Source organism: Pantherophis guttatus, chromosome 3, assembly GCF_059756535.1.
Source record: "Pantherophis guttatus breed Tessera chromosome 3, ASM5975653v1, whole genome shotgun sequence".
NCBI classification, from domain to species: Eukaryota; Metazoa; Chordata; class Lepidosauria; order Squamata; family Colubridae; genus Pantherophis; species Pantherophis guttatus.
In genome coordinates, this window is record NC_142065.1 from 102,474,278 (window position 1) to 102,499,868 (window position 25,591).

General features: G+C 36.9%; 2 long non-coding RNA genes across 2 annotated transcripts in view; one reads left to right on the plus strand and one right to left on the minus strand.

Moving 5' to 3' along the window:
- The first annotated feature begins 323 nt into the window (after positions 1-323).
- LOC132711363 (uncharacterized) overlaps positions 324-25,591 on the plus strand; it is a 50,562-nt gene continuing 25,294 nt past the window's right edge. Inside the window, exon 1 of the long non-coding RNA XR_015733191.1 lies at positions 324-362. This is a non-coding gene — a long non-coding RNA (uncharacterized LOC132711363). The remainder of the gene's footprint in view (positions 363-25,591) is intronic.
- LOC148114707 (uncharacterized) lies at positions 8,240-19,401 on the minus strand. Its single transcript, XR_015733192.1, has 3 exons — positions 19,130-19,401; positions 11,806-11,945; positions 8,240-8,619 (listed from the first exon to the last, which is right to left on the minus strand). It is a non-coding gene; the product is annotated as an uncharacterized LOC148114707 (long non-coding RNA).

Below are 25,591 nucleotides of genomic sequence, written 5' to 3' on the forward strand. Positions count from 1 at the left end.
AATGAATCCTCTTTTTATCATGTTTCTAGCTTTGTTTATTGTTGAAGACCTAAAGTTCCATTTTTGTTTCAAGCTAAGAAAGAGGTACAAACACCTTCTGTAACTTTCTCGCCTGGTTCCTGCTGATCTTATTTTTTTAACTGATGTCAGATATCATTCTTGCATTTAATGTATTATGAAAATAATTAGGATGTTTAAGATGTGGATGCCAGTCTCTTGGCCTCATTCCAGCAGTGTGTCAGTCTGAATTTACCTATCAGTTTGGAAAGATAGTCTGTGTGTCATGTGGAACTAACTAGATTCCCTGAGCTGCCCTCTCTGCTAGAAGCAGCAAGAGCTTTTTTCCTCCCTAAAGAGCAACGGTGAGTTGATTTTTCCCCCTAAAAACAGCCCAGGAAGAGAGGCTGGTAAGAAAAACTGCTCCCACCATTCCTCCTATTCCACCACAGCAGCCTTCAATTAATGTTTGGAATTTGCAAGAAGTTGTAAGAATTTAGAAATCAAGCAAGAACTCTTGCTTCATCAATCTGGTTATTTCTGTTGATGCAGGTAAAAGATTTAAACAGGGATTTGTGCCAAGTTTAATTTCTTTTTCTGTACTATAAATTTATTGTCTTTAATTTCTCTGTACCATTTCAGATATTGTGTATATTTCAGCCTATAATCCATCTTCAGGTTGGGCAGGAATTTTTTTTATTAATATAATCTTATAATCTGTAAATTATTTGAATTCCACTCCAGGTTCTTTGCAGTGACTTTTTCCTTTACTTGTAGCAGACCATCGCCATCTTGTGGTTTGTCAGGAGTATTACATGCTTTTTTTAAACCAAGGTCTTCTAATATTCAAAGTTTGCATTTGGGATATATTTGGGATAAAAATGTGTGGATTTTGTCAGATGTAAATGCCTTATTCTCTAATGTGTAAATAATATATGAACGGGGTATCAGGGGTTAACTTATTCTTCACTTCTTAATGTATTCATAATTCACCACTCCCACTTATAGCTCCACCCATTGTATATATAAGGAGCCACCTACACCCTTTTCCTCGCTTCTATCTGTGAATATTCAGTGAATATAGAATGCCTATTGTAAATAAAAGGAAATATATTTAAACCTTTAACTCTTACTAATATTATTGAGTCTGATCCTGAAAATATTGCAACAAGCTGGTAGCAGAGGATGGTTAATTGACTCAATAAAAAACTTAAAAATGTCTAAGAAAGATAGGCCCAACACCAGGGCCTACAGCAAAGAAATGGAAACAGAACAAGAAATAATCAACGAATCCACAAACGCAATTTCGAGAGAATCCGAAGAATACACCACTGAAGACGAAGAAATAATAGATGAAATTGATGACCAGAAGGAAATCGAAATAGAGAATAACGAACTCAGGTCAGAGATATTAAAACTATTAAAGAGCCAGAAGAATGATGAAAGCCTCATCGCGAAACTCCAAGATATGCTGAAGAACAGCGGAGCAGCGAGAGAGAAAAACATCACTAATGAAAAGTCTAAAGACCCAAAAATAGTGAGTGATATGACTGCAGAGAAAGTCATTACGAAGAAGAAAAACGGTGATCCCGCGCAAAATTTTGAATGGCAGCCATCTTGGTTTCAACAGGCCTCCAGGGTGAGCGAAGCAGAGCCAATCAAAATGCTCAATTCAAAATTTCTGGCGCGAAAAACGTTATCAAACAACGAAAATGAAAAAGAAGATTCAAACTCCTCAGAAGAATCAGAATCAGAAAGTGAAGATGATTCAACAAACTCCCAAATAAAATCAGCAATGAAAAAGCTTTTTGCTGCATTTGGGCCAAAACTAAAAATTAACAAACAGCTATCGAAGAAGCGAGCGAGCAAGCCGATGCCTCAAGACCTGCCCGCTCCCATCCTGACTACGAGAACGCCGACGCCCGAACCCAGAGAGCCCTGCCGGTACCGCCCTACGCCACAGACCGAAGCAAGCACCAAAGCCCTCAGGGGAAGAGGAAGAGCAGCCGCCGTCGTCAAGACTCCCAAAATCGAACCAGAGACCGATTCATCTGAAGAGGAGCAGAACGAGCGAGCCACAATGGAGAGAACCTTCCACGACGACTCCAAAGAAGAAATGGACAACGCGCATGCGCAGAACTACGCAGACGGTCCGGGAAGACATGAACTGGCGAGGAGACCATGCAGACTCGTTGCGAGCATCCCCATGCCGTTTTGCAATTTTCTACACTTGCGAGACCACGGACTACCTCAGGTTGTAAGTAATGGACACAATAATGTCGGAAATTTACCCAGTGACTTCCCAAAGCTAAGGGTTGATGGCGTTAATTTGCAAGAATGGTATCAACAGCTCCAGGTTGTCTTTATGAAGGAAAACTTATTATTTTTTATCACTAGTCCCCCAAAAAGACCTTGGACTCTAAAAATAGATTGTTTACACCATAGAGCATTTTTCTTAATAATATCTAGTGTGTCTCCTGCAATGTATCATAGTATTAAGCCAAATCTGACTGTTTCAGAAATCATTCAATGCATGTTTAATTTGTTTCACAGTGACAGTGTAGCTACCACCACAAGGATGTCTAAAGATTTCTTTTCATCTAGGGTAAAACCAGGGGTTTCCATAAGTGAGCATTTAATATATTTAAACAAAATAAGAGCTGAGCTGCATTTGAGGGGGGAGGTGATTTCAGACCAAACAATGAAAAGTGTTATTATCAACTCACTTGATTCATCATGGGACAATTTTATGTCACATTTAGACACTATCAATCTAGGATATTTATCCATAGAAAGTCTATCCAATAAATTGATAGCAGAAGACAATTCAAGAAGGAATCGTTCTAGCAATCACACAGAACACAAACCATATAGGAAAGTAGCTTTCCAAGAAAAATATAATGAAACATTTAAATGCCACAATTGTGGATCCAGGGAACACAATAGAAGAGACTGTCCCAAAATTTCAAGAGAAAGGCATAGGTCAGAATATAGAAACAAATACAATTATAGACAGTCTTCCATAGATAGACATAGATATAGGAGCCCACCAAATTACAAAGAGAATAGAGGGGGCAGAGATAATTCAAAGGATAGAAAATCTGGCTCACTGAACGGGCTAAATAAACAAGACAACACTAACATACAGCAAAATGAGAACAATAATTGGCTTATTGATTCTGGAGCAACTAATCACACCACTAATAACAAAAATATATTGTCTTCATTTGCAGAAGATAAATTTGTAATAAAGGTAGCTAACCAAGAAAAGGTGCAAGTATTAGGTAGAGGGAATGTAACCTTGCCTGGTCTAGGAAAAATAGAGGGGGTATTGCTAATACCTGAGATACCTCATAACATACTAAGTGCTATAAAACTAAGTAGAGATTCTGACATTAACATTGTTTTTTCAAAAGGAAAAGCGATTTTGGAGAAGAATAAAATAAATATAGGCACAGTGATGATTAAAGGAGGCCTACCTTATCTGATAACTAAGGAAAAATGGTTGCATAACATTGACTCAAATATGGAAGATTGTATTGAAGTAGATGATGAAAATATTAGCAATAGTGACAATGATGAGTGTAAAACATCTCATGATCACAAAGATGCACACAATGAAAAAAAACCAAAAATAGGTAAGCCAATTCATGATGAGTGTGCTCACATCTTACATAGGAAGTTAGGACATGCCAGTTTTCCTGTAGTACAAAAAATGACTGAACACGCAGTAGGTGTTAAAATAAAAAATTGTGAAAACTATTTGGAATGCTCAGTATGTAAATCTACAAAACTAAAAACTAGCCCCAGGCCAAGAAAATCTACTAGATCAACTAACAAAATTTTTGATTTAGTACACATGGACTTAGTTGGTCCATTAACTCCATCAATCACTTATAGAAAACGTTACTTCCTGACAATAGTGGACGATTATAGCCGCTATGGGTTTGTTTATACATTAAAACACAAAGATGAAACATTTCAAAAATTTAAAGAATTTTACAAACGCATAGAAACACAACACAACATCAAAATAAAACAAATTATGACAGATAGGGGATGCGAATTCATGTCTAAAGAATTCTCCCAATGGTTAAAAGACAAAGGAATGTTACATTACACATCTAGTCCATTTTCTGCATTCCAGAACGGGATTGTAGAGAGGAAAAATTCCACATTACAAACCATGATTAGATGCACATTGGAAGATGCTGGCTTAAGCAAACAATTCTGGTCAGAAGCCTTACATTATTCAAATTACACACAAAATAGAACATGGTCCAGCATTGTAAATAAGACACCATATGAAGTGATGTATAATAGAAAACCAAAATTAGCACACATGCATATATTTGGAGTCACTGCAGACGTACACATACCTAAACAATTAAGAAGAAAGGGAGAAAACGTATCCAGAAGACTCAGATTTATGGGATATGAAACCGGTACTAAAGGGTACAGATTCATTGATAACAATAACAAATTTATAGTCTCCAGAACAGCTGTGTTCCATGAACAGGCTAACTGGTCTAAATTACATCTTAATGAAATATTTCCAAATAAATATAAAGGTACAAAATCTCATGAAGAAGGGATCATAGAAAAGCAAAATATCAACAAAAATAAGAACAAAACCAAAATTTGGACAAATAGCCAACACAAAATTAAGACAGACACATTAACAAAAAAGGAAGCAAGATATTTGCATGATAACGATAGTAAACCTGAAAAAACCATTAGAAACACCAGAAATCAAATGCCAAATAAATACAAGGATTACATAATGCATATGGATGGTGAGCCAACAACACCCAATACATATGAGGAAGTGTTAAGACTCCCTCGTGAAGAAAAGGAAAAATGGGAATTAGCGATGAAAAAAGAGATGGAAAGTTTACAAGGATTAAATGTATTTACACCTGCAATTGCACCTAAGGATAAAACAATTATTGGTACCAGGTGGATATATAAAATTAAGAACTTAGAGGGAGGCAATACGCTATACAAAGCTAGACTAGTTGCACAAGGTTATGCACAGAAATATCCGGAGGACTATACTGACACGTATTCCCCCACAGTAAGAACAGAGAGTGTCAAAACAGCTCTAGTGGTAGCATCAGCACTCAACCTTGATGTATTTCAATACGACATACAGACTGCGTATCTACACGCTAAACTAGATAAGGAAATATACGTAAGAGCACCTCACAGTCAATACACAAACAAAAATGAAATTTGGTTGTTAAACAAGAGTTTATACGGGTTAAAACAATCTGGTAAACGATGGTATGATTGTTTAGTGAAAGTACTTAGAACCATGGACTTCAACGCTACTACTGCTGATAACTGCTTTTTTGTCAAAAAGGATGATGATTACATTGAATTTGTATTGATTTATGTGGATGACATTTTATACATAGGAAAACATAAAGAGAGAAGAGAAACCTTTGTAACCAAACTAAATGAACATTTCTCGTTAAAATCTCTAGGTAAAGTAAACAAATATCTTGGTGTCCAAATTAATAAGACTAGAAGGGGATTCAAACTTACTCAGAGAGATAAGATTGTAGAACTTTTAAATAAATGCAATTTAAACAATGCCAAACCTTGTGATACTCCTATGCAAACTGATTTTCTAAGAAATACTGATGAATCTTCCCCCGAATTCAAGGATAACACATTTTATAGATCAATCATAGGTTCACTTCTTTATATATCTAATTGGACTAGACCAGATATCGCCTTACCACTCAATCTATTATCCAGACATGTCAGCAAACCAACAATGTATCACTGGGAAGCTGTTAAAAGAATTTTAAGATATCTGAAAAGTACACTAGACTTTTGCTTAATATTAGAACCTAAAGACAATAAAGAACCAAAGCTTACATGTTATGCAGATGCAGACTGGGCTGGAGACACCTCATGTAGAAAAAGTACATCTGGTTATATATTTCTCTTAAATGACTGTCCAGTTTACTGGTACACTGGTAAACAAGAACTAGTGGCCACTTCAACGACAGAAGCGGAATATGTTTGTTTATCCAAAGCTGCAAATAACCTTGTATGGTTTAATGATTTAATTTCAGATGTTTGGAAAAAACCTGTTTTGCCTTTTGTTATGCATGAAGATAATAAAGCAGCCATTGAAATATCTAGATCTGATGCCATTGGACAAAGGTCCAGACATATAGATATAAAATTTAAACATGTGAGACAATTATCTCAGGATGGATTTATTAAAGCAGTGCATTGTGATACCTCAGAACAATTAGCTGACATATTGACAAAGCCTTTACCTTCTAAGCAACACAAATATTTAACTTCTAAGTTGTATGTATTGTATTGTCCTGAATCTGAGTGTAATTGGTGTTGTATAACGAATTGGCATTTAGAGGGGGATTTGTCAGATGTAAATGCCTTATTCTCTAATGTGTAAATAATATATGAACGGGGTATCAGGGGTTAACTTATTCTTCACTTCTTAATGTATTCATAATTCACCACTCCCACTTATAGCTCCACCCATTGTATATATAAGGAGCCACCTACACCCTTTTCCTCGCTTCTATCTGTGAATATTCAGTGAATATAGAATGCCTATTGTAAATAAAAGGAAATATATTTAAACCTTTAACTCTTACTAATATTATTGAGTCTGATCCTGAAAATATTGCAACAGATTTTATCCTTATTTTTAAAGTAAAATTTGGTTTTCTTTGATGACAATAACCCCTTTCAAGGAATGGCTGATTTCCCCAGTCACATGTCTCTAATTCTAATTCTCCAGGCACAGCATGCCATAGCTGGCTGGTAATAGCAGTAGCTATGTGAAAACAAGAGGCATCTCTTGTTTACTGTACTTTTGGTATCATACTGATGTTTTGGGTTGCCTTCCTAATTTTGGACCTTTCACATATTACATTTTTTCTTGATATTTATATGTTGATTCTTCTTCCTGTAAAATATTTCCAAAATATGACTGGAGGGTATTAGACAAATATTTAAATAAATAGCAACCTTGTCATTCATTCCTGAAATATCATTGGCAACAATGTGAATTGTGCCCAGAAATATATCAAAAATATATCAGTAAACAGCACATTTGTAACCTGTCCATGAAATGTATTGTGGTTTGTCGACTGCCATGCCAGCGGAGATGGCAGTCGAGTCAGAGGAGTCAGAGGAGATGGAGGAGGTGCCTGGGTTGCCAGCGGAGCCAGCGGAAGGCTCTGAGGGGCAGGAGGTCTCAGAGCCAGATGCAGAGCAGGGCCCATCTATTCATGCTCAGGCAGAGAGACAGCTGTTTTTGGGGCCTAAGCTGAGCGAGGCGTGGTTGTCGGAGACATCCGTTCATGCTCCAGAAGAGTTCCCTCTGGTGGATTCCTTGCCTGGATTTCCTTGCCACTAACCAGGTTGGTCAGGACTCTTTGTGTTGGGATTGAAGTGCCAATTGAGGCTCCCTGTGGGGAACTCAAGAGACTGCTACGGCTTGTAAATCACCTATGGATGTGTGACCTGGGCCTTTGTCAGTGAATGCCATGTATTCCTGCCTTTCTAAATAAAAGGGGGGTTCTCCTCACAAGTAAGCTGTTCAGTGGGGCTCATGAAGGCTGGGTCAGAACAAAATGTTTCCCCATGTGATCATCCATAACATCCTACAGTTGAACAAAGAAAGCCTTAACTATCTGTTACTCATTTGTTTATAGTAATAAATATACCGTATTTATTCCCCCCCCCAAAAAAAGAGGGCGAAAATCTGGGTCCTCATTTTACCAACCTCACAAGGATGGAAGACTGAGTCAATCTTGAGCCGGTGAAGATTAAACTCCTGGCAGTTGACAGAATTAGCTTGCAATACTGCACTCTAACCACTACAGCACCATGGCTCAAATAAACGAATAAATATAAATAATATAAATATAAATATAAATATAAATATAAATATAAATATAAATATAAATATAAATAAATATAAATATAAATAAATAAATGGAAACCTTGGTTTTACCTCCTAAATGCGGGGGAGGGCAATATGCTGACTCTGTAAACTGCTTAGAGAGGGCTGTAGAGCACTGTGATGCAGTATATAAGTCTAAGTGCTATTGCTATTCAATTTCTATAACCACCAAACTCAACCAAGTAACTCTGGGCTAACAGCTAACAATTCAAAAGTATAAAACAACTAAAATAATTTTAAAATATTAAAACAGTAAAAACATCCACAAAATCAATAGAAGCATTACTCAAGATGATTTATCAATCAATAAAGCTATGAAACCAGTCCCTTAACATATTCCAAGCCCCAGGCCCAGATACATTTCTAAATTTAGCTAAAGGCAGAAATTCTTATGAAGCAGAGATGTACAACATGCTCTGAATCCAACTCCCATCAGTCTTGGGCAATTGCTGTTCAGTAAAATCTATCCACATATAAAGCATGGAGTTTGTCAGCTTCTTGTCCATATGCACAAAAGGATTACCCAGAGGGCTGAAAAAAGTGATTTCTGACAGGTCCTCGCACTTTTGACCGGTCTTCGCACTTATGACTGGTCATCATTTATGCCCATTGCAGCATTCTTAACAACCGTGTCACTCATTTCACAACTGCTTCTCTTCACCCTGGTGACAAGATAAGGAGAAAAACGTAAAATGTGAGGACAGTCGTAAGTTCGAGGACTGGTCAAAAGTGCGAGGACCAGTCAAAAATAATTTTTTCAGCTCTCTGAGTAGTCCATATGCACAAAAGCATACAGCAATAGAGAGGGATGAAGGAAGGGAAGGGAAATTAGAGTAGGAGTGAGGGTAAGAGAGGGAGGAAGAGAGGAGGAGAAGGAGAAAGGAAGAGGAAGTAGGGAGGAGAAGAAGGGGGGAAGAGAAAGTAAGAAGGAAAGAAAAGAGAGAGGTGGTAGGTTTGAGGAGAAAGATTGCTGTACAATAAAAAAGATGAAAGGGAAGAAAGGCAATCCCAAACAAATATAAAGATATTAAGATAAAGAATGAATTGTTAAACTTTAAAGAATAAAAGAGAACAAATATGAATAAATAGCAATAATTAGAAACACACATACAAACATACAATGTATTTTCTTTGAACAGAGTATTTAGCCGGTTCACAAATTTAAACAATGTTTAGTCATTTCAATTAAATTTACAATTTCTATATTTCCTTTTTGCCATTTTTTTTTTGCTTTTAATTTGTATGCTGCCCTTCTCCGGAGACTCAGGGCGGCTTACAATGTGTTAAGCAATAGCCTTCATACTTTTGTATATTTATACAAAGTCAGCTTATTGCCCCCACAATCTGGGTCCTCATTTTACCTACCTTTGAAAGGATGGAAGGCTGAGTCAACCTTGAGCCTGGTGAGATTTGAACTTGCAGTAATTGCAAGCAGCAGATGTTAATAACAGTGCTTTAGTCCACTGTACTAACCAAGGCTCTTGGTTAGATGAGATTTATTCCTCATCTATTTTTTTAAAAAACCAATATTACCCTTCATCCTCATCTCTAATCTTAATCAAATTCAATTTTCCCCTTCTATTCTATATTATACCCCTTCCCATTGTCATCTATTTTTATATCCATCCTCACGTTGGTTAATTATGTAATATTACAGTTGTTTAATACAAATTCAACATTTTAATATAAATCAATTAGTTATATAACTATCTTTTTTGTATATTAATCAATATGAACATGAATATTCCAATTATTTCCATGCAATCCAATTTCTTACAAATCAATTAATTATATTTACCAATAATAATAAACCAAATAATTTCCCCATATATTCCTCCAAACCACAACTTAACCATTTCTGCTTTCAACACAATATACAATTAATAGTATCTCAATTATTACAATTCCCTAGTTAAATAGAGCTTTTTTTCTTTTGTGTTTTAAAATCTTGAACTCTCCTCTTTTGCCCTAAATTTCCCATTGTTTGCAGTTTTGCACCTACCTTTTTTGGTGAGGAAAAAGAAAAAGAAATCTCTCTCTGCCTCATTTTGTCACGTTGCAGCAAAGACCCTGCTTTACTTTCAGTTTTGTTTTTTCAGCATAGCTAGGGGGGAAAAATCTGCTCCAAACACTCTTTGCAGCTAGCAACAGAGCCCTCCTCAAAACAGCTGAGAGCAAATCAGCTGAGAGTTGGGAGGCCGATCTAATCAACTTGTGCTAATTAACCTATGCTGAAGCCGAAAGGGGCTGTTTTTTCTATTTTTGCAGGCACCCGTCTACTCATTTGTTTTCTTTTAACACTGATCAGCTGTAGGGCGGCCCTTTGAAGCCCCACGGAAAGAGTTTAAACAGTTTTTTTTCCCTCTAGCCATCAGCTGGGACTCAGGAGGCAGCAATAGATTGGGAGTGGGCGGGGTAAGCGAACGGTGACGGGGCCGGGAACCGGTTCGGGGGCGTGGCCAGCCAATCTTATTACCGGTTCTCCAAACTATTAAAATTTTTTACTACCGGTTCTTGAGAACCGGTGCGAACTGGGAGCAACCCACCACTGCTATGGCTTTTGATATATGTGTTCCCACCAGAGGTCCCAAGGAATAGGTAATCTCAATCTATTCCAAAGACAAGCAGTTTCACATTGATGACCTGTTATACCTGGTGCCAGGAAATCCCTAAGGATCCACAGATTTATCCAACTTTGTCATTTTTTTTAATACATCTGGAATACTGATCACAAGAACCCAACCTGCCAACTTATTTTGTTTGTTTTGAAATTTTGTGCATATCTAAGAATCTATGGAAACATTTGTGGTGTGGTTATCATTGTTCTGCAGTTTGCTTACATAATGTGCAACTTGCAAGTGAGAAATCACCTGCCACAACAGGTTTGTCTTTCAGTTCAGTTTGGACGCAGGGTATTACATTACATTGGTGGAATCTCAAATCTGTCATATAAATCTCACTTTAGTATCACCATAAGTGTTTCTGAGGTGTGTGCATATATCTGACAAAATGTGTATTGAGATGTCACAATGGAAACAAAAAACAATGGAACTTGTACCATGACATTTCAAATATTTCATCATTTCGGCTTAACTGAAATGGGAATACATTACTGCACCTTAACTGAAACTGACAATATCCTCAATCAATAGTAGCCTGTTCCAGTGAGCTTCATTTTCTGATTTAACTCTCCCTCCCCAATAACACTATCTCTTTTGAGGTGCTTCCTATGTAAAAAGAGAAACAGCTCACCATCCCTTGACCTGCAAGGCACATCAAGCTGATTATCAGGGCAGAAAAGGTACATCAAAATATTCAATACAAAATTTGGGGTCCACTTTCAACCTCTTGCCTCTTAGTATACTGGTAGTAATTTTACAAAATAGAATTACAATAGTAAAAACCAAGAGACACTGAAAAAAATAGAATAAATAGAGTAGAATGTGCAGAAAAGGAAATAAAAGGAGAAAAATAGGCAATTAGAAAAGAAGAAAAATAAGTATATAGTAAAGAAACAAAAGAAATATATAAACAAGTAACTTTCCAATTTCATCACAAATATAAACAATTGTAGAAACATTTGGAAGAAAACAACCCACTTAGAGACCATCCAGTACGCCACACAATTTTAGCAATTTATCAAGTCTTCTTAAAATACAACAAAAGTTTTCTTCCCATATCCCATCTTTTATCTATAAACAGATCCACAATGCTTCATTGTTTCAGTCCTGATATCAGCAAAAGTCCATTAAGGACTATCAGAGATAACAACATACCTATTTGTTTGACAAATTCCAATAAATAAATAAATATTTTAACTTAGATCAAATAAACCATCTTTATATTACCTCTAGCAATTCTCTGCAATTATTTTTGCCTTAGCCCACATAAGTACTTGTGAAATTCTGCACATTTGGAACATGCTGTTGTCATATCATGTTTGCAGAGGAGGAAAGAGAATATTTGCCTGAAGTAGTTTTCAAACTTCCTAGGAGTCAAATGAGATGCAAGAGTTAATGCATTACTCAGGAGCAACTACCGTAACTACACTTCTCTGTTTCAGTATACATATGGGTGAGATTGATTTTAATTTGTATTGAGGGACAAAAACCCTTTTACAGATAAAATATGCTCCCTGTGAAAGCATTTACTAAACCCATGATATACAACTATGTAGTTTGGGCAACAACCTCCCACTGTCTGAGTGCTGCCATGATATAGCCAATCAGTTCCACATATAGGATGACTTCTTAGGGTTACTGAAAATTTTCCCTGCAAGTGTGAAGGAGGGAGTAGAAGGTGTTGTTCCAAAGTATGCTACTCCATTCACTGAGGGCCATGAAAGCGGCTCATTTTCCTGTATGACATTGTGACCCATAACCTGACCCTTTTTCTTACTTGACTGAAGGGGTTCAGTGTCCGATCATTAAATAAGGGTAGGGATAGATTAAACAGATCCCTTGCTAAAGCCCTTCATTTTCTCATCTTGAGTGACAGCTATTCACCTCCCATATCTCCTCTCCTTATTTTTAGATCATACACTTCAATTCAGCTGCTTAATATGCAAAGAACTTATATTAATTTCCCCTCCCCAGATGTGCAATATAACTCCCCCTCCTCAACACATTCTCTGTTTCATTTCCTCCAGAGACTTTCAATTCATTGCAACAGCTGCTCTGCAGAAATGTTAACCCATGAAAGTCATCTCACACAGTTTCTTCATCTTGCAAGAAAGTGTGGGACATAGTTTGAAGCTCTGGGCTTTGGAAAGGCTCTCTACCTTTAAGACTTTTGTAGAAGGGAAAACTCCTTTCAGCATTTCCCGTCACAGTTATACAAGATAGCAGTGTATGGTAATCTGGGAATGTAATCATCCCAGTCTGCTGTTCCTTTTCTGCTCATTCAGTTCCCTCCCTGCATTTATGGCTGCCAGCTCTGACCTGCAAGAAAACCAGCCTAGCCTGTTTCTTTTCTATTTTTTGCCTTTGAGAATAGTTTGATATACCTATATAAAAATCAAAGGTGAATTGCTTAGTTTCTCCTCTCTTCAATCAAACTGTAAAACAGAGGTCTTCAAACTTGGCAGCTTTAAGACTTGTGGACTTCAACTCCCAGAATTCTCCAGCCAGTTATGCTGGCTGGAGAATTCTGGGAGTTGAAGTCTACAAGTCTTAAAGCTGCCAAGTTTGAAGACCTCTGCTGTAAGAGATTTAAAAAAAAAAGTTTAAATAATTTGGATTCCAAATGCAAAATTGTCCAGTGTGTCACCGTTGCCTTTCCTGGTAATTCAAAAGTACTGCAATAATTACACATGAAGCAACTCATAATTCATACCCAGTCATTGATAACATGGACTGTGATCCACAAATGTTTCTGAGATAAGATGGTAATCAGTTAACTTGTTGTTTTGCTGCAAAAGATGATGCAATATTTCTTTGGCAATCCAGATTTGGTGGCTGAGATTTCAAACCCATGCTATATAATACTATGTCAACATGATTGAGTGATCCACTGGGATGGGGGTGGGTGGGAAGTGTGTGTGTTCAGAAAACATGTAAAAATGAAAGAGGAGCTTCGATCAGACAAAATTGTGGTTAGCCTGATTCTCCATGGACAGCCTTCAATATGATTTATTTGCAAATTTAGACCAGAAACTTGGCAATCTTCTCTTCTTGAAAACCTCTGTAGTCTGCTTGGTGGGCAAGAGGCATCACAATGCTGAGATTGTCCTCTAGTGAACTTGAAACTATCTACTCATTGAATACTGTTGGAAAGGCAGACGTGTGCCAAGTGGTTGCTTTGTCACTTCCTGCCCTATTCCAGCAGGCCTTTGTTAAAGCCTTGGACCAGCCATAAGCAGCTTAAATCTTTTTCTTACTCCATTCACTGGGACATTGGCTTCCTCATGGGAGCCTGTCAAAGGCTTTCCCTGGTTGCTTTGAGTTACAGGGATATTTCCTTCTTCCTCATGTATCAAGGTTACTTAGGTGTGACTAGGTTTTTTTCAGTTTCTTGCTCTAAGAACAATTCTAGTTTAGCAGTAGCATCTCTCAAAAGGACCAAAGATTATCACTTGCTTGTTTGCTTGCTTACATTCCGAATTTTAGATCTTGTCTTCCGATTTCAGCTTGGTCAAGCTGGCACCCAGCTGCTAAATATTCTAAGACAGGCTTTGCAAACTTGGCACCTTTCAGTTTTGTTCCCAGCATTCTCAACTTGGGAAAGATTATTCTTGGATTACAATCCTGTGCTTATTTCCCTGAAAGAAAGCACCATGTCTAAATAGTCATTTATAGGCTTGTGCTGATGTTCAAGAGAATAAACTGAATGTTGGATTTACTTCTGGTTAAACGCTGCTGTTGGCTGCAAAATTACATGGTGTCCAAAATTGTCATCAACCTTACAATGAAGAGTGTTGTTTAAAAGAGAAAAAAAATCCCTTCTAATTTAAAGCACAGCTTTCACTTCCTATTTGTATTATGTTGAATGGTATTGTCTGTTGACATAAGGCCTTTATAAGTAATGACCAGCACTTTGAATTGGACTCAGAAAACTACTGGCAGCTAGTGCAGCTCCTGCAGAATATATATGACTTGGCTAAACTGTCCAAACTGTTATTTGCTTGGCCACTGTATGTTGGATCAACCACAATCGTCAAAGGCAGCTGCCAAAAAAAAAAAAAAAAATGTGTTTGCAAAATGATGAGAATTTGAATGACTGTTACCATAGCACCAAGTTCCAGAAGTAGCTACATCTGGTCCATTAACTGAAGCTGGGTGAAAGCTCTCCTGACCTTTGACTTCACTTACTATTATAAGAGGAGCTGCAAATTCATTTGAAAAAAAGACTTCTATCTTCTGTCTACTTGTGGACAGACTTGCAGTACCATATTTTTTGGAGTATAAGATACTCCGGACTATAAGACGCACATACCTTTTTTGGTGAGGAAAACAAGAAAAAGAAATCTGCCTCTGCCTCTGCCTCCCAGCAATTTTGCCTTGTTACAGCAAATAGCCTGCTTTACTTTCATTTTTGTTTTCAGCATAGCTTGATTAGCACAAGAAAAAAAAATCTGCTCCCAGCAATTTACCTCCTTGCAGCAAGCAGCAGAAACCGGTGCAAAACAGCTGAGAGCAAAACAGCTAAGAGTTGGGAGGCTGATCCAATCAACTTGTGCTAATTAGGCTGTGCTGAAGCGAGCTGTTTCTTCTTGCTGCTTGCTGCAAGGAGGTAAACTGCTGGGAGGCAGAGGTCAAAGAGTGGGGGCCAGTGGGTGGGTGGGGCTACATTCGGTGTATAAGACGCACCTAATTTTTCACCCCCTTTTAGGGGGGAAAAAGATGCATCTTATATGCCAAAAAAATATGGTAAATAATTTTTTCTCCATTTGTTGTGGGATCAAATTAGATGACCCACACTGGGAGAAGATATGGCAATAGAACCTTTTTACTTTTTGCTTGATTTCCTAGTGGATTTTTTTCCCCTATAGAATAGAACAGAATTCTTTATTGGACAAGTGTGATTGGATACACAAGGAATTTGTCTTATAGCAGTGGTTATATTATTTTACAAGGTGGGCTGGGATTCAACAGCATTGTTTTCAGATGTTCCCCACTGCTACCTGTGGTGTCACTCATTGGGTGAATAGTTTTAAAACTCCAGCAACAGTGCCACAAAGTGCCACAAAGAAACACCCTATTCCCCACGGTAGTCAGTGTTTTTATGAAATCCCTGGAAACAGTTATCAAGAGATTTGGAGTACAGCATCCTGAATATGTGATATATGCTGCTATCACCCCAAATTTAAGCTTTGATAAAATAACCATTAAGGCCCTAAACAACTTCAGACCAAAAATATATATAGTAAAGTGCCATATATGTATATGCATCTAGCATTTCCATTTGTCAACAAAAGTGTTCTTGATCTTGTAGATCAGGGGTGTCAAACTCTCATCGTCACAGTGTTGTCACATGATGTATTGGGACTTTTTTCCCCTTCTCTAAACTGGGTGGGGGCAGGGACAGCATGTGACACATCCGGCCCATTGGCCATGAGTTTGACACCCCTGTTGTAGATATTTGTTGGCAATTGTCAGAAAGAGAGGCCATGCCATCCAATACACTCCCTCTTAAGAGAAAGGATGTGCCTTCTTCTTTCAATTTAGACAGATGCTGAAAAAAACAATTCACCTTGGAATGTGACATTGCAAGGTAGTATTATTCCACTACTCGTAACCCATTTTATATGTTTTATATATTTGAGTACAAATTATATATGTATGTATATACCTATGCATCATGCTGTTCACCTTTGAAAGAAATAATCATGTGCAAAGTGAGAAAACTGATTAAGAAAGAATAAACCAAATAAAGTTATGACATAAGAAAAAGAAATCTAATGAAATCTAATTAACACAAACACCATTCATTATACTTCTTCATACCTTTTTATACTTATAAATCGTATTTGCTTCCCCCACATACATACACAGCTTCATGTATTGCTTTTGTTCTTTATATTTTTTATCCCTCTCTTTTGAGGACCAATTCAACTCCATCCAGCTATTGTTTCCTTAGCCTTCCCCTTTCTTGTGATCTATCTTATTTATTGTGATCTTGTGCTCTACCTTACTTATTCTCTAAACATAACCAGTGTTCTTCTTCCTTTGTACTGGTCACTCATTACAAGATTCAGACTGTCCATCAGTCCTTGACCTGATCTTGTTTTACCATATGCTTCTTAAATACTTCTTGTGGAACAAGGCTACTTTCACAGTACTTCAGACTGACAGCTGCATGCCAAGCAAAAGACAGATATTCTCAGTCAACATCTTCTTCTCAGCACATGGCAAATGGCAGATTTCCCCATAACTCCTCCTTCTCCAGGTGGAAAAACTTTTATTATTTTTGGAAAACTGCAGGCAGTTCTCTGGCAGAGGAGAGATGAGCCAAAAAGCTGTATGCCAAGGAGGGGGAAGAGCTAAAATTCTCTTTCAATTAAAATAGAAATCTGCAAGAAGGATTTTATTGGTAATAATCTCCCGCAGGAGAGCCAGTACAGTGTACCTATTCAGACATCAGGCTAGAAACTGGGCTACTGTGAGGTTTAGTCCTACTTTAGGCACAAAACCAGCTGGGTGACTTTGGGCCAGCCACAATCTCAGCTCTAGGAAAGAGGCAATGGCAATTTTTTCCAAAAACCCTTGCCAGGAAAACTGTAGTGATTAATCCAGGAAGTTGTCAGGAATCAACACTGACTTGAAGGCTCAAAAAAACAAAAGCAAAATACAAAAATCAACTTCTTATAGAGGTAGCATCAGTTGGAAGGATAATCTATCTTTACAGAAGTAGGAAAAAGCTAAGAATTGTGCTAAATTTCATTTATTTTTCTGAGTGTATTTTTAAGTCTAATCTTTTGCTCTGATGATGCATGCTCAGTCCTTATACATTTTACAGAAATTGGAACCTCTTTCACATAAAACATTTGCTACTTCAAGACTGTTTACCTTAGTATAAGTTCTTTTTAAATCACATAATAGACTTTCTTTCTCAAAAGTGTACATTTCTCAATTTAGCCCAAAGGTGCTTTTTCAGGAGGCAATTGGACGTTCTTATTTTTTCTTTGAAGATGTTTAGCTTCTCATCCAAGAAGCTTCTTCAGCTCTGACAGGATAGTAGGGAATGGAAGGATTTATATTCCTTGCAGGCAGCTGTCATTTGCATCCTTTTAGAGCAGGGCTACCAAACTCGCGGCCCATGGGCTGGATGCTGGCCACACCCATGCCGGTTTAGCAAAGGGGGAAAAGTCCCATTATGTCACGTGACGCCACCATGATGACACAAGTTTGACACCCCTATTTTAGAGGGTCTTTGAAGCACTTGGAGGTTTATCTGTGTCCTCAGGGTCACCTGAGTAGTAACCCTGAGGTCAGGTGACTACACAGTACTCAGTAGTAGCAACTTCCCAAAAGTTGCTCTTCATTCCCTCTTGTACAATTTTGATTAGAATTCTGCAGAAACACCTTGCAAGGCATGCTTAATGAATCCCGCAGTCTTTTTGTACTCACTCTTAGTACCTTTCCCTTTGCCTAAGGGAACAATAAAAAGATTTGTTCTAATTATTAGGAACAGATGCAGCCTTCACACATATGATGAACAAGTTACATGGCTGCTCCATTAATGAACCATATCCAAACATTAGCATTCCCTTAGCAACACATCCAGATTCATCATGTTTGATGTTCTCACTACATTTATCTTTTCTTTTCCAATATTTTTTCTTTGACACCAAGAGTTACAATATTCATTTCAGTTCCCCTACACCACTATTATTCCCAAACAGACGTCTAAAACAGTGCTTCTATATTATGTCACTTCAACACCATCTCAAATATTTCATCGCTTTTATTATTAATTCCATTCACTAGGGCACGGTGTTTAGCCCTTTTTATGTATTTCAAAACCATTTACTAATTTTTCAGCATATTTGCCTTTCCTCCTGCCTCCTTTAATTTGAATTATTCCTTGCTCTTTTCAGCTGTATTCTTTATAACTCAACTTTTCTCTCTGTACACATTTTGCATAAGGTCCAGCATACATTTTAATTTTTGAAATTATGATTTATTTTACATTTTATAAAATATTTTACCGTTATATGCATTCTGGAGGTACAGAGCATGGCAGGTAGTATAAATAAGCTTTAAATAAATGAATGATTTCTTCAAATGCAAATGCATGTATATATGAGCTAAAGAGTGATAGTAAAAGTCTGAAATCAGAAGGCTTCAGGGGAAATGAAGTAATTCAAGGCAACTGTTTTAGCTGCCCAAAAGTGAACCTCAAACTTTTGCATACAGAACATATTCAGTTCCAGAAATAGGAACTCCCCCTTATAGTCAGGATCTATGGTAACAGTAGTCATAATATTTAAAATTGTTTTTTCCACATTATCTATCTTCCCACTGCAAAGTTAGTTGTTTTTGACATCTTTTTCCAATGTGCAAAAAGTTATTTGGAAGCAAATTGGAAACAGAATCTCAATCCAATATGAGATTTTTGTCACTAGACATCAGTTGGTCTTTTATAAGAATCTATATTTCCAAAATAAGTTATATATTTTGACATTCTTTCTAATTAGTCTCTATCGTTGAAATTAATGAAGAGTAAACTTACCTGAATAATTTCAAATTGGCAAATTAATCTGTTTTCCAAAACTGAGTCAGAAAATGCGTTATCTCCTCAGACTCCAGTTTGTTGTTCTTCTGAAGGATAGAAGAAACCACACACAGGCCTGTCCCAGCCAGGGGTGACTATTTCAATCTTTATTATTGACTTTTGAGAAATATCTTTGCCAACCTTCAGGTAGAACATAGACTAGCTATATAGCATAGCTTGCCTGGCTTCTAGCTTCCTTCTCTAGTATTTTGCTAGAATCTTCTAGAATCTTCCACCTGAGATATGTTGCCTCACTTATTTTAAGAACAGGGATTAACATTAATCCCTGTTCTAGATTTGTACTCCAAACACTGAGATGCTGTTTTAGCGGCCTTTTAGATAGGAATAGACAGTAATAAATTGGAATTAAGAGCCAATATAGAGATTCAATTTATAATTACTCATCTTGTAATGCTGCTGCAGGTTACTATAAATAGGAGAAGTCACATTGTTATAGATTTCACTTCAGACTTCTGTGAATAGCATTATTCATATGGGTTGTTGTCGTGAGCGATAATTTGCCAGAATCTTAAATCTGACAAGGTTGGTTAAAAGTAAGTTATTTCAGTAAATCGTGCATTACCATGGAAGCTGCCTATCTGACAATATTCCTTCTGGATCTGAATGATTATTAAAAAAAAAGTAAAAGTAAAGTATTTTTCCATATTCTTATGTAACACTATAAGCCAGATGTTCAGACTGCAGTAGCATCATCATCACACACACACACACATACCACCTGATTGTGGTTAGGGTTGTGCAAGAGATAAATATGCCACTTTTAATCATTAAATATTGTATGTGTCACAGGGGATCCCATACATTTAAAACTATGACTGCCTTCTGCAGGCCTGAACAGACAAAGCAGGCAGCTGAGGCCTGAGGACATTTCTACAGAACTCTCACTTTGCCTGTGCAAGCAAGGGAGGAGGGCCATCAAAACTCATTGTTACTTCTGCTAGGCCAGCTTGAATCTGGGCTACATAGAAAAGCAGGGTGCAAAACCCAGAATGAGTTTTGATAACACACTTTGCCCAGTGGTGGGATTCAATTTTTTTTACTATCGGTTCTGTGGGCGTGGCTTGGTGGGCGTGGCATGGCTTGGTGGGCGTGGCAGGAGAAGTATACTGTAAAATCTCCATTCCTTCCCAACTCCAGGGAAAGGTTACTGCAAAATCCCCGTTTCCTCTCAATCAGATGGGACTTGGGAGGCAGAGAATAGATGGGGGTGAGGCCAGATAGAGGTTGTATTTACCGATTTTCCGAACTACTCAAAATTTTCACTACGGGTTCTCCAGAACTGGTCAGAACCTGTTAAATACTACCTCTGACTTTGCCTACACAATCTGATATATTTTTTTTAAATGCAATTCTTTTAAAGATATCCTTTTAAAAAACATTTTAAAATGTCACCTATGAACTTTGAAGGTTGGATACTAGAGGGAACCAGAAGGAACAAAAGATTACAATTAAAGAAGAAGAACGCTTATATCTGACTTACTAAGACAAATGGAGCAAAATAATTTCATGTTGGAGTATTGAAGAATATTTTTGAACAATGGACCCAGAAGTTAATTTTAAGAGTTGTTGCTATTTTAGATAGTGTTTAAAAGGTATTATGAAAGAAAAACAAGTTTTACCAGATAAGACTGAGACCGATTTGAAACTGGATTTAAAAATGACAGAATGTTTTTTTTTTAAAGGAGTTACCCTAGATATACAAATGAAACCAGTTAATGTTATAACAATTAAAAATGATATACAAATAACACACCAAGATTGTGACCTGGATACGTTTCCTATACTGAATTTACAAAAGAGACTTGTTAAAACTTTGAAGAATTTTGTGTGAAGGGACAAAGAAAAGAAAAGAAATAAAGTTCTATGACATTATTTGAAAGGACAAAAGATTAAGGTTGTTAGAAGTAAAAGAAATTAATATAAATATATAGATAAGATTGTTGTCTCTGGTAACCTTAATGGATTTTTTGCTGATCAGAAAGGTTTTAAGGATTTGTTAATAAATAACAAATGGTATATGGGAAGAAGAGATCATTTGTGGGGTTTTTTTTTAGAGGTGATATTACTAAAATTGTTTATTTTTGTTGTGATGAAGGAGGAGGTCAATTATTTATATGGGTTTTTTTTCTTTTGCTTTGCCATATTCTTATTTTTTTTCTATTTTCCTTTTTATTTTTCCTTTTATACGCTTTTTTGTTCCTTTTTAGTTCATATTAGTTTTTATGTCTTTATTTGTAACGTTTAACAAAATTACTACAAAAAAAGGACATTTTTTTTGACATTTTAAGAAAATTTCAGTTATGTAACGATCACTGAATCTTAGTCATTTTCAAGGGAATATTACATTTCACAGAAAACAAGATTCCTATTGCAAGAATAGCAACTATTAAAAAATCATAACTCAAGCATGGAAAAGTCTACCTCCTTAGGTTTTGTTTGATACTTTACTTTTTTTCCTGGATTGGGGGTGGGGGTGGGGTAAAGCAGGGGAGGGGCACAGAGAAGCTGGAATCATGATACTTCAGATCAAACTCTGACTAGTTGAATGTGCCCAATAGCATCTACTATTACATTTCATCAGAAAAGATTGCAAATATGAATATTGACCTGGAGATACGTTATCTTTTTGGCAAGATTCCCTTACAACAGTTAGCACATTTAATGTTATTGCAAGTCAGCTTTTCCAGTGTTTTCCATACTACAGCAACTTTACATGCTGGGATCTTAATGTTCTCTAAATTTGATAGTTTTCCTGAAGTTCAACAGAACACCAAGAATTCAACCGTTCTACCCTGAGTATGTATAATGTCTGTTATTCGAATGTTATATGCTTACAGAAAGAGATTGGTTACTTCAGAGAAAAAAGCCACAAAAATAAAATCTACCAAATGTTCCAATGTGAATATACCAATGTTGTAAGCAAAATGTGAAATTTTGGTTCCGGTTTGGAATTTAAAACTTTTAAAATGTGTCAACACATTTAAAAATGTGTTGACACGTATATCTTGAATGTTTGATTGGGAAAGTACCTATTTTAAAACATTATAAATTGTCAAATATAACTTACAAGCAGTCCTTGACTTATGATCCAGTTGGGATCAAAATTAATGTTGCTAAGCAAGGCAGTTATTGAGTCAAGTCTGATTTTATAACTTTTGACATGGTTGTTAAGTAAATCACTGTAGTTGTTAAATGAATCATGTGGCCATTAAATTAATTTGACTTCCCCCATTGACTTTGTTCGTGGGAAGCTGGCTGTATCACATGACCTCAGAATGTTGCAATGGTCCTAAATCACTTTTTTCCAGTGCTATTATATCTTCAAATAGTCACTAAGTGAGTGGACATAAGTCAAGGACTATTATTATGGCAATTGCCAAAAACAAAGAATCAACACTGAAATTTAAGACAACTAAATGTCTTTTTTAAAACAGTGGCTATGTGCTATTAAGTCAATATCGACTCTTAGAGGCTGATTTTTTTCAACGACAATCTCCCCTGGTCTACTTCTTCAATGGAGCATCATACCTGCTGTCATTGAGTAATTTCATTTTACTGGTCCTCTTTTTCTCCTTCCTTCCATGTTTCTAAATATTATAGAATTCTCAAGAGAGCCATGTTCAAAATATAATAAACTGTGCCTGGTAATTTGTCCCTCAGAAGAAAAGTTTGATTTGTCCTATCACTGGTTCATATTCTTAGCTATTCATGAGTCTTTTCTAACACCAAAATTTAAACCATCAATACTGATGGTTTCATCCTGATTCTTACAAAGGGCAAAGTGTCACAGGGGAAAAACTGTTGCCACCATGATTATCCTATTGTAGGTAGAGGCACGTTATGGTATCTGAATATATTTTTCAAAGTTTGCATTCCTCTTTTAGCAAGTACCAGTCTGGGAACATGATTTAGTCAATCCTAAAAGAGAGATACTATCCACCGCTTCAGTATCTTTACTGTCAGTTCTAAGGATAGTACCTGTTGCCATTAATTTGATCTTATAGTTAATTTCAGCTTCATCAGCATAGTATTATTGACGTTTGTACCTTCAGTTCCAAAACTATGCTCACCTTACAATCCACCCTCCCTCAATATATAATCAGCATATAGATTGACTAAGTAAGGAAAAACTATGCAGATTTGTCTTGTTCCTTTGCCAGCCTGAGGCCAGTTCATTTCTATGTGTTCCATCTTGACTGTCCTGTATATGGGCTTCACATGAGGACAATGGCAGTTATCAGAACAGCTGTTAGTACATATTTAAAAACGATCACAGCAATTTCTAGACTAAAGGAATACTACTTGGAAAATATGAGAATATAGTTCTTGTAACTATAAATCAGTGCTTCAGATTCAATACAATTTTAAATAGCCTCAATGGAGATAAATTGTTTTGGAAAATCTGGGTCTGAGATACTGAGTATTTCTGTTTCTCAGGGAGTGTCACCGGGGAAAAAAATCTCCGGAGAATTAGGATACTAAGGAAATTAAAACTGAGAGATTGACAACCTGAATAGAGTGGCCTTGAAAGATGGGCCTCTTCTTGCATCATTAAAAGTTATGTAGGTCAGGGACTTAAGCAGGCATGCCCTTACAAATCCCATTTCTGTGTCATTATTGATGGTACAGCATGAACCCTGTTGGTTAGCCAACTTCTTGTTCTTAGCTAAGAAGCCCAATAATTCTTAGTGTAACTGGGATACTTGTTTTCATCCAGTCATTTCCTTTTCATCTTAACTGGTCACTTCTGAACTGGAATCTACTGCTAGAAATCTACCAAAAGTTACCTGGTTTTCTGCTCCATTCAGAACTGTGCTTACTTGCCACTTATAAAACATTTTATATGAGATTAACTGTGTTTATCTTCTTCAGTGAAGAAAGAGGGAAAGTAGAATGTTTCCCCAAAACACAAATTACATGTTACTCAATGGGGGGGATTATGACATAATATAATTGGAAGTGTCCTCAATTTTTTTTTCTTTGTCATGCTGAAAATTAGCAGGTAAATCTCTTCTCTTGCTTCTGTATTAGCTGGGAAAGAAAATGATATCCACTGATGTCTGTTCTCTCTTCCAGATGATGAAAAGCATGTTTTCGCCTGATATACAGAAAACTGGCAAATCACAGTAGCTGTACTCTTGAACTTGTCGGCTGACTAATAGTATCGACTGGAATTCATCTAGAATTTCAAAAGCAAAGCAAGATACAAAGAGAAGCCACCATGGCAACTTCCACTTCACAAGAAAAAAAAAGATATAGCCTGTTGGCCAAAAATGTAATTTTTTTTCTCAAGGGTTTCTGGCAACCAAAATTTGTCTAAACTAAGGGATCCTCTTGAACACAGGGACTATCTTGAATTTCTCACGAAGAGTGACATGCATTATGCTCTTCTATGAACTCTTTTTGATTAAATTTTTTTCAGCCAGTCAGTTTAAGTGAGATTTCTCTCCCTCCTGTGCTGTCAGCTCATCAACTAACAGCCAAGAGGCAGTGACTACAGCAGTGACCTGTTCAGGTCATATCTAAATCATTTGTTTTCTTAGCAAACCTTTGCTCAGATAAGGATTCCTGAAGTTGTAACTGTAATTCAATTTCAGGAAGAAAGCACCTTGGTTTTACTGCTCATATCAGGTGGTTGCCAAAATCCCAGTTATGCAGTTGTTCTGTCTGATTCCCATAAGTAGGAAGAAGGAGCATGTTCCTTTAGGGAAGAACGAAAAGAAACCACTAAAATTGTCAGGCTTGTTCACCCCACCACACACCAAGTGATCATTTTTAATTTTTCCCCTGCACATTCTCCTGCACATTCTCACATTTCAAGTATAAGATAGGGATGTGCTGTGATGGCGGTTTGTTAAGATTTATCTCTCAAAGTCTGGTAATGTAGGGCACCACCACCCATATTCTGGAGGCTGAACAGGGAGTGGATCTGGGGAGCTGTGGGGACAAGGATGAGTCTAAAAGATGTGACACACTCCTCACAAATCCTCCAATTCTCAGAGTGATGGGTTTTGGATTAGACATATATTGTCAGAGAAAACAACACTAGTAATCTACATATATTTATACAACAAAATCACCAGGAATCATCTTGCACGGACAATTAAGAAAATTCTGTAAAGTATTAAATTGCTTACAGTTCTTTTTTAACTTATATAAGTTCGTTTGATTATTGTTCAAAAGTTACAAAATAATACATTGTTCTGTTCTATACCTTTCCCATGTTCTATCAAGTGATGTTAGCATATACGTATTCAAGGAATCGGTGCTGCATTGTGGTTAAGGTGTGGACTCTGAGCAAAGAGACTCAGGTTCTAGTCTTCCCTTAGGCATGGAAGCTGGCATGGAAGCTGCAGGGTCACTTTCTTTCTTTCTCAGCTGTATAGTAGATGAAGAAAT